Raw genomic sequence first — 13,538 nt, 5'->3', positions numbered from 1 at the left:
CAATTTGGCAATGGATAGAGACAATCCCTGCCCAGTGACGAGCTCACAGTCTAAACGGGGGAGACAGCAAAGCAAAACAGAACAAAACAAAAACTAGACAACAATATCAAGATAAATACAATCAAGAGGATCTACACCTCATTAACAAAATAAATAGCGTAATAAATAATATATACAAATGAGCACAGTGCTGAAGGGAGGGGAAGGGGGAGGAGCAAAAGGAAGGGGGGAGGGGAGGGGCAGCAGAGGGAAAGAGGGCTCAGTCTGGGAAAGCCTCTTGGAGGAGGTGAGCTCTCAGTAGGGCTTTGAGGAGGGGAAGAGAGTTAGTTTGGTGGAGGTGAGGAGGGAAGGCATTCCAGGACAGCGGGAGGATGTAGCCCGGGGTTGACGGCAGGATAGGCGAGAACGGGGGATGGTGAGGAGGTGGGCGGCAGAGAAGTGGAGCCTACGGGGTAGGCAGTAGAAAGAGAAAAGCGAGGAGAGGTAGGAGGGGGCAAGGTGATGGGGAGCTCTGAAGCCAAGAATGAGGAGTTTTCATTTCGTGTGAAGGTTGATAGACAACCACGGGAGGATTTTAAGGAGGGGAGTGACATGCCCAGAGTGTTTCTGTAGGAAGATGAGCTGGGCAGAGGAATGAAGAATAGACTGGAATGGGGAGAGACAGGAGAAAGGGAGATACGAGAGGAGGCTGACGCCCCCTCCAGTTATCACCCTATCTCCCTACTACCCTTCCTTTCCAAAATCCTAGAACGAGCCGTCTACAATCGATGATTAGAATTCCTTAACTCCCATTCTCTCCTAGACCCCCTCCAATCTGGCTTCCGTCCCCTCCACTCTACCGAGACTAAGGTCATCCATGACCTCCTTCTTGCCAAATCCAATGGCTCCTACTCCATTCTAATTCTCCTTGACCTCTCTGCTGCCTTTGACACTGTCGACCATCCCCTCCTCCTCCATACCTTATCTCACCTTGGCTTCACGGACTCCGTCCTCTCCTGGTTCTCCTCTTACCTCTCTGGCCGGTCATTCTCGGTCTCCTTCGCTGGAGCCTCTTCCCCCTCCCATCCTTTAACTGTTGGAGTTCCTCAAGGGTCAGTTCTCAGCCCTCTTCTGTTCTCCATTTACACTCACTCCCTCGGTGAACTCATTCGCTCTTATGGCTTTGACTACCATCTCTACGCAGATGACACGCAGATCTACATCTCCGCCCCGTCCTCTCCCCCTCCCTTCAGGCTCGCATCTCCTCCTGCCTCCGGGATGTCTCCACCTGGATGTCGGCCCGCCACCTAAAACTCAACATGAGCAAGACTGAGCTCCTCATCTTCCCTCCCAAACCCGGTCCTCTCCCAGACTTCCCTATCACCGTGGATGGCACAACCATCCTTCCCGTCTCTCAGGCCCGCAATCGCGGTGTCATCCTTGACTCGTCTCTCTCGTTCACCCCACACATCCTATCCATTACCGAGACCTGCCGGTTTCACCTATACAATATCGCCAAGATCCGCCCTTTCCTCTCCACCCAAACGGCTATCTTACTGCTATGGGCTCTCGTTATATCCCGGCTAGACTACTGTGTCAGCCTTCTCTCTGACCTCCCTTCCTCCTCTCTCGCCCCGCTCTGGTCTATTCTTCACTCCTCTGCCCTGCTCATCTTTCTGCAGAAAAGATCTGGGCATGTCACTCCCCTTCTTAAACAACTCCAGTGGTTGCCTATCAACCTCCGCTCCAAACAAAAACTCCTCACTCTAGGCTTCAAGGCTCTACATCACCTTGCCCCTTCCTACCTCTCCTCCCTTCTCTCTTTCTACTGCCCACCCCGCACGCTCCGCTCCTCTGCCGCCCACCTCCTCACTGTCCCTCGGTCTTGCCTATCCCGCCGTCGACCCCTGGGCCACGTCCTCCCGCGGTCCTGGAACGCCCTCCCTCCTCACCTCCGCCAAACTGATTCTCTTCCCCTCTTCAAAACCCTACTTAAAACTCACCTTCTCCAAGAGGCCTTCCCAGACTGAGCTCCCTTCTCCCTCTACTCCCTTTACCACCCCCCCTTCACCTCTCCGCAGCTAAACCCTCTTTTCCCCCTTTCCCTCTGCTCCTCCACCTCTCCCTTCCCCTCCCCACAGCACTGTACTCGTCCGCTCAACTGTATATATTTCCATTACCCTATTTATTTTGTTAATGAATTGTACATCACCTTAATTCGATTTAGTTGCCATTGTTTTTACAAGATGTTCTTCCCCTCGACTCTGTTTATTGCCATTGTTCTTGTCTGTCCATCTCCCCCGATTAGACTGTAAGCCCGTCAAATGGCAGGGACTGTCTCTATCTGTTGCCGACCTGTTCATCCCAAGTGCTTAGTACAGTGCTCTGCACATAGTAAGCGCTCAATAAATACTATTGAATGAATGAATGAATGAATGCAATAATCCAGTTGGAATATTATGAGAGTTTATACCAGCATGATAGCCATTTGGATGGAGAGGAAAGGGCGGATCTTGGTGACACATAAACACATACTTATATATGCATATGCAAACATATATCATATTGTATGTGTCAGTTCCAGAGCTCAGCACGTAGTTGTTCAATCAACGCTCCTGAAAATGAGGAACATGGCTTTCTGAATGCAGAGACATAAACAGAGAGAGAAAGAGAAACCCAAAGGACTCTGCTAGTCATTCTGAAGTTCGGCTTATCTCTAGTCTCGAAAAACCACACAGGAAATCTATTTAAATTGTACTCTCTGTACAAAGCACACTTTGTAATGATAATGATCAACCATGTATGAGGTGCTGGTTGCTCTTACATTTCTTATAAGATCCAACATTTATTTTGGTGTCTGTATTATGCAGGCACCCACAAACACATAGGCACTCAGAGGGTGTCCCTTTCCCTTTCCCAGCAGGGAGCTGGAAACAGAAGAAGACACTTCCTTCCTGAGGTCAGGGGCTGAGAAAGAGTCAGAGGATCATATTTATTGAATGTTTACTTGTACTAAGTGCTTGGGAGAATACAATATAACAGTATAACAGACACATGAGCTTACAGTCTAGAGGCGGGGACAGACATTAATAGCTATCATCGGGTTCCAGCTTTCGACCTTTACATCAGAAATGGAATTGCTAGTTTCAGTGGGTAGTGTGTGTCCTTTTCCTTTCTCCAGTAGGGAGCTGGAAACAGAAGCGGTCACCTCCTTCATTCATTCATTCATTCATTCAATAGTATTTATTGAGCACTTACTATGTGCAGAGCACTGTACTAAGCGCTTGGAATGTACAATTTGGCAACAGATAGAGACAATCCCTGCTCATTGATGGGCTTACAGTGTAATCAACCTGAAGTCGGCATCTAGTGGGGTCCAGCTTTTGACCTTGATGTCATATATCAATTTTTTTAGTATTAGTATGCATACTGTGATATATCAGTATTGTACTCTGCATCTTGTACCTGTCTGGGAAAAGCCCTAGAAGCTGAAGAAGGGAAAAATTGTCCTTTGGCTCTAATTAAAGTCACTTCTTCAATAGCCTGTTCATCTCTGTCACCCACAGATCGCCTGATGTCTCTGTTCAAATGATTGAACTCCAAGGCATGTGCCTGCAGCTATTTCTTATAAGCTGTCAAGAGCCAAGATGCACCAGCAAAAGAAATCTACTTTTCAGTGACACATCATGGCTATTAGCAATATAAAAAAAATAACTGCAGCCCTCCAAACTGAACTGTTATTTCCTGTCATTTTCTATGCTGTTAGTGGTTTTCAAGCAGTAATTGGTTCCCTCTTAATGGGGGCCACCACAACATGTTTTGTGGTTGTGTCTTAATAAAATGAGTAAAAGAATGAGGAGTGGCTTGAGGTTCAAGGTTTGAAGACAAATTATAACTTTACGAAATAGGCTATTGGAATTTTCTTTTTGGGCGTTATTTATTCTGAGTGTTTCATCACACTGAAACTTCATCACCATACTTGACAGGATAGTGCACCTGAAAGGAGCGGTCCAGTGTAAACTTAGAAATAGATACATCAAATTAAAAAAAAAACAAACCACCTTCTTAGGGTCATATTTCATGAACAATTACCCAGAGAATAATTAACATAGGAAAATAGAGTATGTGATGACTCAACTATGTATACATTTGATGGAGATCATATACATTAAGGCAGTCTCTTCCTGCAAAGTTCATGACCACAGCAGCAGCAGTTTTGGTGTGATTAACTCTGGGCTGCTCTAGACTGGAACCAGATAAGAAGCTGACAAATTGCACCTTCCTGCAAACCTCAGAGAAAGGACTTTTTCTGTAGTGAGGCAGTGTGACCTCGACCAAGGATCTTCTTTCCTTCTAAGCTTGAGTCTGCCAATTAGGCCCAAGTCATTAGAATAGGCCAGATTCAACCCTTGGATGCTCAAACAGAGATCTCTGGGCTGTGGGAACATTGAGGATTCCATTCTTTATACAATCTCGCTGACAGATTGGAAAACCATGGATCTGAGCCTGGAAGGAAGGACAGCTCTTTCTTCACTTGTCCTAGGGAAATTCCCCCTTTTTTAAAAAAATAGTATTTGTTAAGTGCTTACTATGTGCCAGACACAGTACTGAGGGAGATAAATCAGGTTGGACAGAGTCCATGTCCACATAGGGCTCACATTCTTAATTCCTATTTTACAGATGAAGGAACCGAGGCAGAGGGAAGTTAAGTGACTTGTCCAAAGTTACACAGCAAATAAATGGCAGATCCAGGATTAGAATCCAGGTCCTCTGACTCCCAGGCCCATGATCTTTCCACTAGGCCATGATGCATCCCAAATATTATTACTATTAATACATGGAAACCCATCTATACATCCCTGTCCTGATTTAATTCAAAATCAGTAAGTGGTGTTCATTGAGTCCTAGCTGTGAGCAAAGTAGCCTACTAAGCACCTGGGAAATTTAAAATACAACAGAAATGGTAGGTGTGTTCCCTGCCCACAGTCTCCAGGGAGACACAAACATTGAAATAGATTAAGGGGAGGGGAAATAGTAGAGTATAGGGATATTTACGTAAGTAAATACATAACCCCTCATTCACTTGCGTATTTCAATTCTATCCTCAGCCTCCATGCACATGTGTATTTTGTGCTCACTGTGGGCAGGGAAAATGTCTACCAACTCTGTTGTGTTATATTCCCCCAAATTCTTAGTACAGTGCTCTGCACTCAGTAAGGACTCAATAAATACCATTGATTGATTATGTATCATTCCTAGATTTATAATAATAATGATAATAATCACAGTATGTGTTAAGCACTGTACTAAGTGCTGGGGTGGGAACGAGCTAATCAGGTTGGACACAGTCCCTGTCCCACATGAGGCTCACAGTCTTACAGATGAGGTAACTGAGGCATTGAGAAGTGGAGTGACTTGTCTAAGGTCACCCAGAGGTCAAGTGGCAGAGCTGGGATTAGAGGCTTTTCTGACACCCTGGCCCACGCTCCATCCACTAGGCCCCGCTTCTTCCCATATATTCCTATATTCTCTAATTTGTTCAGCAGTCTTCTTCTTGACACGATTGAAATATTTTGTACTATTCACCTTTCACTCTTCGCATATCATTTTAGTTTGACTCACCCATCAGACTGTACTTTCCCTGAGTGAAAAGAACATCTGTCTTGCTACTCCTGCACGATAACGAATACTTAGCACAGTGTCTAGCTGTCGGTAAGCACTCAACTATCACTGAATGAATGATTAGTCGAACCGATCAATTGATTGATGGCATTTATTGAGCACCTGCTGTTTGCAGAACACCTTGCAAAGAACTTGGTAAAATACAAGAGAGTTGGTGGACATATGGGGAAAGTAGTGGGTTGTCTTTGATGGTTTTAGAGAAGTGGAGAGACGTGCTCAGAACAATAATAAGAAAGGTGATCCAAGCAGCAGAGGGACGTATATACTTGCACAGCGAGAGGCTAGAAGACTAGCGAGCAGGCTGTATAGTAGCCTAACCAGGGTAGGATAATAATAATGATAATATTTATTAAGCACTTACTATGTGTCAAGCACTGTTCTAAGTTCTGGAGTAGATACCAGTTAATGAGGTCAGACCGAGTCCCTGTCCCACATGGGACTCAAAATCTATTTAATAGGGAGAACATTCAATCGTTCATTCAGATGTATTTATTGAGATCTTACTGTGTGCAGAGCACTGTACTAAGCACTTAGGAGAGTACAATACGACAATAGACAGACACATTCCCTGCCCACAGTGAGTTTATAGTCTAGATGGGGAGACAGACATAAATATAAATAAATAATTCACAGATATATACATAAGCGATGTGGGACTGGGAGGGGGGATTACATTTGAGGAAAACGAGGCACAGAGAATAATGATAGTGGCATTTGTTAAGCGCTTTCTATGTGCCAAGCACTGTTCTAAGCACCAGGGTAGAAACAAGGTAAACAAGGTAAGCACCAGGAAGCAGCGTGGCTCAGTGGAAAGAGCACGGGCTTTGGAGTCAGAGATCATGGGTTCAAATCCTGGCTTGGCCACTTGTCAGCTGTGTGACTTAGGGCAAGTCACTTAACTTCTCGGGTAACTGAGGCACCGAGAAGTTACCTCATCTGTAAAATGGGGATTAAGACTTTGAGCCCCACGTGGGACAACCTGATTCCCCTGTGTCTACCCCAGCGCTTAGAACAGTGCTCGGCACATAGTAAGCGCTTAACAAATGCCAACATTATTATTATTCTCAGGAAAAGAGAATTTATCTATTTATTATCTATTATTATCTATTTATTGCTATTGTTCTTGTCTGTCCATCTCCCCCAGTTAGAATGTAAGCCCGTCAACGGGCAGAGACTGTCTCAATCTGTTACCGATTTGTACATTCCAAGCACTGAGTACAGTGCTCTGCACATAGTAAGCGCTCAATAAATACTATTGAATGAATGAAAGAGAAGTTAAGTGACTTGCCTAAGGTCACACAGTGGACAAATGACAGAACTGGGCTAGAACTCGGATCTTCTAACTCCCAGGCCCATACTTTCTCTCTAGACCATGATGCTTTCATATAGACAGCCATCCTATCATCCCTAATTTAATCAAGATTAGGGTTGCTCACCTGCACTATTCAGCTCAAAGGAAAATCACCTCAAGAAAAAGGAATTTTGCAAGGTGCACAGTCTCCACATCGCCAGCCTGGTTCACAGATGCTGGAATTTCCGGAACAATGTTCCAACTCAGCCTGCAATGAGGTCTATTAATATTAATTATATTAATTCTATGTATTAATGTAATATATTAATATATTAATTTATATTAATGTGGGTCTCCCCCTCCATACTGTAAACTCACTGTGGGAAGGGAATGTGTCTGTTTATTCTTATATTGTATGCTCCCAAGTGCTTAGTACAGTGATCTGTACACAGTAAGTGCTCAATAAATTGCAATTGATTGTAGACTGTAAGCTCTTTGTGGGCAGGGAACATGTCTAGCAACTCTGATTGACTCTCCCAAGGGCTTACCACAGTGCGCTGCACAGAGAAAGTGCTCAATAAATACCACTCATTGATTGACTGATTGATAAAGGCTACAAAGCAGCATGGCTTAGTGGATAGAGCACAGGCCTAGGAGTCAGAAGGTCATAGGTTCTAATCCCAGCTGGGCCACTTGTCTGCTGGGTGACCTTGGGCAAGTCACTTCACTTCTCTGGGCCTCAGTTACCTCATCTGTAAAATGGGGATTGAGACTGTGAGCCCCATGTGGGACAGGGACTGTGTCCAAACTGATTTGCTTGTATTCACCTCAGTGCCTAGTACAGTGTCTGGCAAATAATAAGTGTTTAATAAATACCACAATTATTTTTATTATTATTATTACAGCTCGGAGAATCTCTCCAACTCTCTCCTTCCTTATTTCTCTTATCTCTCTCGGGATATTATAGAGAAGTATCTCCCATTGGATTTTCTCATTGTCCTCAGCACAATCACCTCCCTCCTTCTCCAAGGACTTTGTAGAAACATCCTCAATCCTCCACTTGGATTCATGATTGACAGTGACCAGAGATATGGTTGAAGGGGTTGAGGGGCAGTCACTGAATAAAATTTGGACAGTTCAGTGAGAGTAGAGAGGTCCCTTCTGCCCTTCTTGGAGTCACAATCTCAAATACTTCAAATACACAGGTCCCTGTACTGGTGGATTCCTGCTTTATTGTCCTATTAAATCAATAGGTGGGAATCAAGGTTGGAGAGTGGTTAGAAAGAGTCATGAGGAGGAAGGGTTTGGAAGCAACTTTAGGTATTTAGCCTGGGCCACTCAGGACATGTTGCAGACTATCAAAAACATATTCTAAGGGTGCCAAATGTGATGCCAGGGGGGCTATTTGTGTCTTGGGGCATTTGTTCTATGCACCCCTCAGGTCTGGTCAGTTAATCAGTCCATGGTATTCACTGAGAACGTACAGTCGCAGATCACTAGATTAAGTGCTTTGAAGAGAACAACAGAATAACTAGACATAATAATAATAATAATTGTGGTATTTGTTAAACTCTATGTGCCAAGCACCTTACTGAGCACTGGGGTGGATAGAAGCAAATCATGTTGGACACACTCCCTGTTCCACATGACGCTCACAGTCTCAATCTCCATGTTGCAGATAAGGTAACAGAGGAACAGAGATATGAAGTGACTTGCCCAAAGTCACACAGTAGACAAGTGGTGGAGCCAGGATTAGGACTCATGACTCCCAGGCCCATACTCTACCCCCTACACCCTCTCTACCCTCAAAGATTTTGTAGTCTGGGAGAGAGACAGGCATTTAAAGAAATTACAGATAGGGAAAGCAACAGAGTATAAGGATGTATATATAAATGCTGTAGGGGTTCAATCAATCCTTGATATTTATTGTGCACTTATTGAGTGCAGAGCACTGTTTTAAGCACTTGGGAGAGTACAGTGCAACTGAGCTGGTAGACTTGCTCCCTGCCCACAGTGAATTTACAATCTAGGGGATAAGCTTACAGTCCCACAGTTGGAGAAGCGCAGTGGTCATTCATTCAATCATTCAATCATATTTAATAATTATGGTATTTGTTAAGTGCTTACTATGTGCAGAGCACTGTTCTAAGCACTGGGGTAGATACGGGGCAATCAGATTGTCCCACGTGGGGCTCACATTTTTTAATCCCCGTTTTTACAGATAAGGTAACTGAAGCACAGAGAAGTTAAGTGACTTGCCCAAGCTCACACAGCAGACGTGGTGGAGCCAGGCTTAGAATCCACAACCTCTGACTCCCAAGCCCGTGCTCTTTCCACTAAGCCACACTGTTTATCTATTGAGAGCTTACTATGTGCAGAGCACTATGCTAAGCACTTGAAAAAAGACAATGTGACAATAAACAGACACATTTCCTCACCACAATGAACTTACAGACAGCCCAGAGTTGAGCGAGGGCAGGGACCTTAAAAATCAATTGGACACCAGCTCAGAAGGACAGGAGCAGATTTGAGATGGGGTGAGGTGTGTGGGAATCAGACCCAAAGAGAAGCTAGATTGAAGAGAGTTAACGGGAGGGAAGGTAACAAGACCTTCAGAAACTAGAAAAACTAGAAACCTGCTTAGGTGGAACCATGATCACAGTAAAATTCTCCCTCTGAGAGACACTCAAATCTCACATCTTAGCCTTCCCTGACTAAACTTCCTCTTTCTACTTCTCCCGCTCCCTTCTGGGTCGCTCTGACTTGCTCCCTTGTTTCTTCCCTTCCCCCATCTCCACAGCGCTTATGTATAATTTATTTATTTGTATTGATGTCAGTCTCCCCTCCTCTAGACGGTAAGCTCCTTGTGGGCAGGGAATGTGTCTATTGTTGTATTATAATCTTCTAAGTGCTTAGCACAGTGTTTACTAGTAACATACACTGAGCACTCAATATATATGAATGAATGAATGAATGAATGAATGAATGAATGAATGAATGAATGAATGCACATCAGCAAACCTACAGAACTGTATGTCTCATGGACACAAAAATACAGGAATGATCTTATTTCTGCCTGAGCGCTTGCATATATAATTTCACCAAATTTGTTATGGGGCTGTACTCACATGCTCTGTGTTACAGTTGTGAGGATTCCTTTGAAAGTCCAGACTAAATAGTTATAATAATAGCAATAATAATGTGCTCAGGGCTTACTGTCTGTCTCTGTCCCACTCAGAGCTCACAGTCTAAGGGAGAGGGAGACCAGGCATTTAATCTCTATTTTACAGATGAGTCAATTGAGGCCCAGAGAAATCACACAGAGAGTGAGTGGCTGAGCTAGGATTAGAATTGGGAGTCACAAGATTCCCAGAACTTGGTCTTTCCAATAGGCCACATTTCTACTTTTAAGGGATACCTGAGTATCTGAATGAAATTAGAAATGTTTTTCAGAGACCATCATTTTTCATGCCCCCTAAAAAGGACATATTTGTGTAAGAGACTGAGGAAGACTGGGGCAATTTATAGATGACAAAACTCAAGGGATCCTTAGCTCAAGCCTTATAAAAAGTCATGAGGAAGAGCTCAGATCTAAATCTTTGATTCTTATTAATGGTCTATTTTTATGTGCCTGCAGATCTTCAGTTTTACAGCTTCACAAGAAAGTTGTGAACTAAATTGTACACTTTGCTGATCCCAATTCTAATACCTTGCTCCTACCAACAGATGACTGAACAGTTAAACCTTGACAAGTGAGGATGAAAAGTTCACCAGTTTCACCTATCCACCAGCCCTTCTGGGGTCACTGGCTGTGTGGTTTGCAGTGCGTGTGAAATGTAACGTCACGAACACCGTGGAATTGAACTACTTTGTCAGGATTAGATTTCCATCTGAACTGTGCTATTTCACTACTGCTCCAGAGGTCCATCTCTGTAGACGGATACTGGAAAGGATGACAATGGATGACACTGGAAGTGTCACCACAACTTACTTAGTGCCCCCTTCTAGGTGTTGGGATCTAGGTTCATGCCATTAGTTTCTGAACCTGGCATCAGGAAGGATACATAGGCCACAGATGTCGCAGGGAGACACATAGACATAGGCAGTCAATAAGTAGCATTTATTGAGCTCCTGCTTTGGATAGACCACTGTACTAACCCCTTGGGAGAGTACCAAAGTGAAAGTAGACATGATTCCTGCCCTCAGGGAGCTGACAATCTAGTGAGGCAGCCAGATACTAAAATAAAAATTACAGATGGAGTAATAGGGTATCTAAATGCTATGGGAATTTGTGTCTACAAAAATCCTTTTCCTTTTTTTTTATAATGGTATTTGCTAAATACTTTGTACCAGAAACTACTAAGCACGGGGGTAGATACAAGGTAATCAGGTTGGGCCCAGTCCCTGTCCCCACTAGGGCTCACAGTTTCACCCCCATTTTGCAGAGGAGGTAACTGAGGCACAGAGAAGTTGTGACTTGCCCGAGGTCACACTGCAGGCAAGTAAAGGAGCTGGGATCAGAAGCAAGGTCGTCTGACTCCCACCCCTGTTCTCTTTCCACTAGGCCAGGCTGCTTCTCCTTAAATGGTGCCAAAGTTTTGAAGTGGCTGTTACCGGGGAGGCAGGGAGATATGCCCCTACATCTAACTTATTTTCGTGGCTGTTTCCCCCACTAGATTGTAAGCTTCTTTTAGGCAGGGCTCGTGTCAACCAATTTCAGTGTAATCTCCCAAGTGAATAGTACAGTAGAGTATACACAGTGAGGGCTCAGTAAATACCACTGAATGATTGATTGAAAATTAATCAGACCCTTAAAAACTTAACAAATATTACATTACAATGGTTTGCCCTAATATAACCCCTATAATTTGCAAATCACTATGAATTTCTAATTAAAATAGTAGATTCATCTTCATTTTTTTGCTTGTGATAACCTTTGATACCCCAGTTTATTCTAAATTTCTTCCACTGTAATTACTATTGAATCCTTACTGGATTTTCACAAAACCACATTTCACATAAGGACCCGTCAAACATTTCAAATGTCTATTAAATCAGCGTGTGGCCTTGATTCTTTATTTTCTATCTTTCCAAATGCAAAACATTTTCAATACTGGGTTCCACCTCATGGGAATGTGCCTCTAATTTGCACAAAAAAGCTCCAATAAAAAGTAAAGGGAGAAGATCTAGTTAGAGTGGAAACATTGCATATTTGGAAGCTTCAATTGGAAGATCTTCACGCAAGGGATGAGATCTATTCTGTCACATGGACTCCCAGAAATTCCTCTAAACAAATCCTTTAGACTGTAAACTTTTAGTCAGAGAACTTGTCTCCCAATTCTGTTCCACTGTATCTTTCAAAGCGGCCCAGTGGATAGAGCACAGACTGGGGAGTAAGAAGGACCTGAGTCCTAATCCCAGCTCCTCCACTTATCTGCTGTTTGACATTGGACAAGTCATTTAGTTTCTCTGTGCCTCAGGTTACTTCATCTGTAAAATGGGGATTAAAACCACAAGCCCCATTTGGGACATGTTCTGTGTCCAAACTGATTAGCTTGTATCTACCCCAGTGCTTAGAACTGTGCCTGGCCCATAGTGCTTAACGAATACCATTAAAAAACTGCTTAATACAGTGTCCTCCAGACAGTAAGCACTCAATAAATGTCATTATTTATGTCACTAGGCACCCTGAATGCACCATAAATATGTTCCGTTTGACAGGGAATGTGGAAGTCATTATTAGAATAAGAAAGAAAATTGTACCAGTTCATCCTTGTCATCTCTCTTGCGAAAATACGAGGCCACAGACTTGCAGAATGAGCTGCACATTTTCCAGGTTTTCAGTTCAGAATGGACATGGTAACATGAGTCTCCACAGCAGGACCATTTGGGGGGACATAAATTGCAGGGACACCTTATAATACAAAACAAAAATACCATTTTATCCAAGGTTACTCACTGTAGGTGGCCACATGAAGCATCCTGTGACTTAGTAGCTAGGAACCTTCTCCAGTTCTGCAAGGTACAACTACCCAGGGCAATCTTTGATCCAAGTAGAAGTTGGGAACAGTTTGGTTGAGTGTTCATGGGGAAAACTTACTTCACCACAAATACTTTAACACAATCTACATTTCCAAAGACAATCTGCAATGTTCACTAACTAACAAGAGTGGGATTCGGAAAGAATATTTAGATGCTGTTCAACATTTTCTTTTGGATAGGAAAATATCTTTGCTTATGCCTCCAACTTAGCTGGATTGTTGCTGTGTGGAATACAGGAAGCAAAGCACGGCCAAATGGAAAGAGCACAGGCCTGGAGGTCAGAGGACCAAAGTTCTGCTTTGCCCTTCCCTGCTGTGTGACCTCTCAGAGGTCACAAATGATCTCTTTATTGTAAAATACAATGGCCTCTACTCCATCCCTGGAAATGTTAAGGGTGAACAGAGCACAGAAGGACAGGGCTGGAGGTTGGAAGGAGAAATGAACGCATTCGGCGGAGAAAAAAAATCTGCCACACTTTTGTGGGGTTTTCTGAAGAGCAGGAGCAATTTAGACTGGATCCAAAAGCAGAACTACTTAAACCTTG

Source organism: Ornithorhynchus anatinus, chromosome 17 (assembly GCF_004115215.2).
Source record: "Ornithorhynchus anatinus isolate Pmale09 chromosome 17, mOrnAna1.pri.v4, whole genome shotgun sequence".
Taxonomy (NCBI): Eukaryota; Metazoa; Chordata; class Mammalia; order Monotremata; family Ornithorhynchidae; genus Ornithorhynchus; species Ornithorhynchus anatinus.
Note: the sequence above shows the minus strand (reverse complement) of the source record.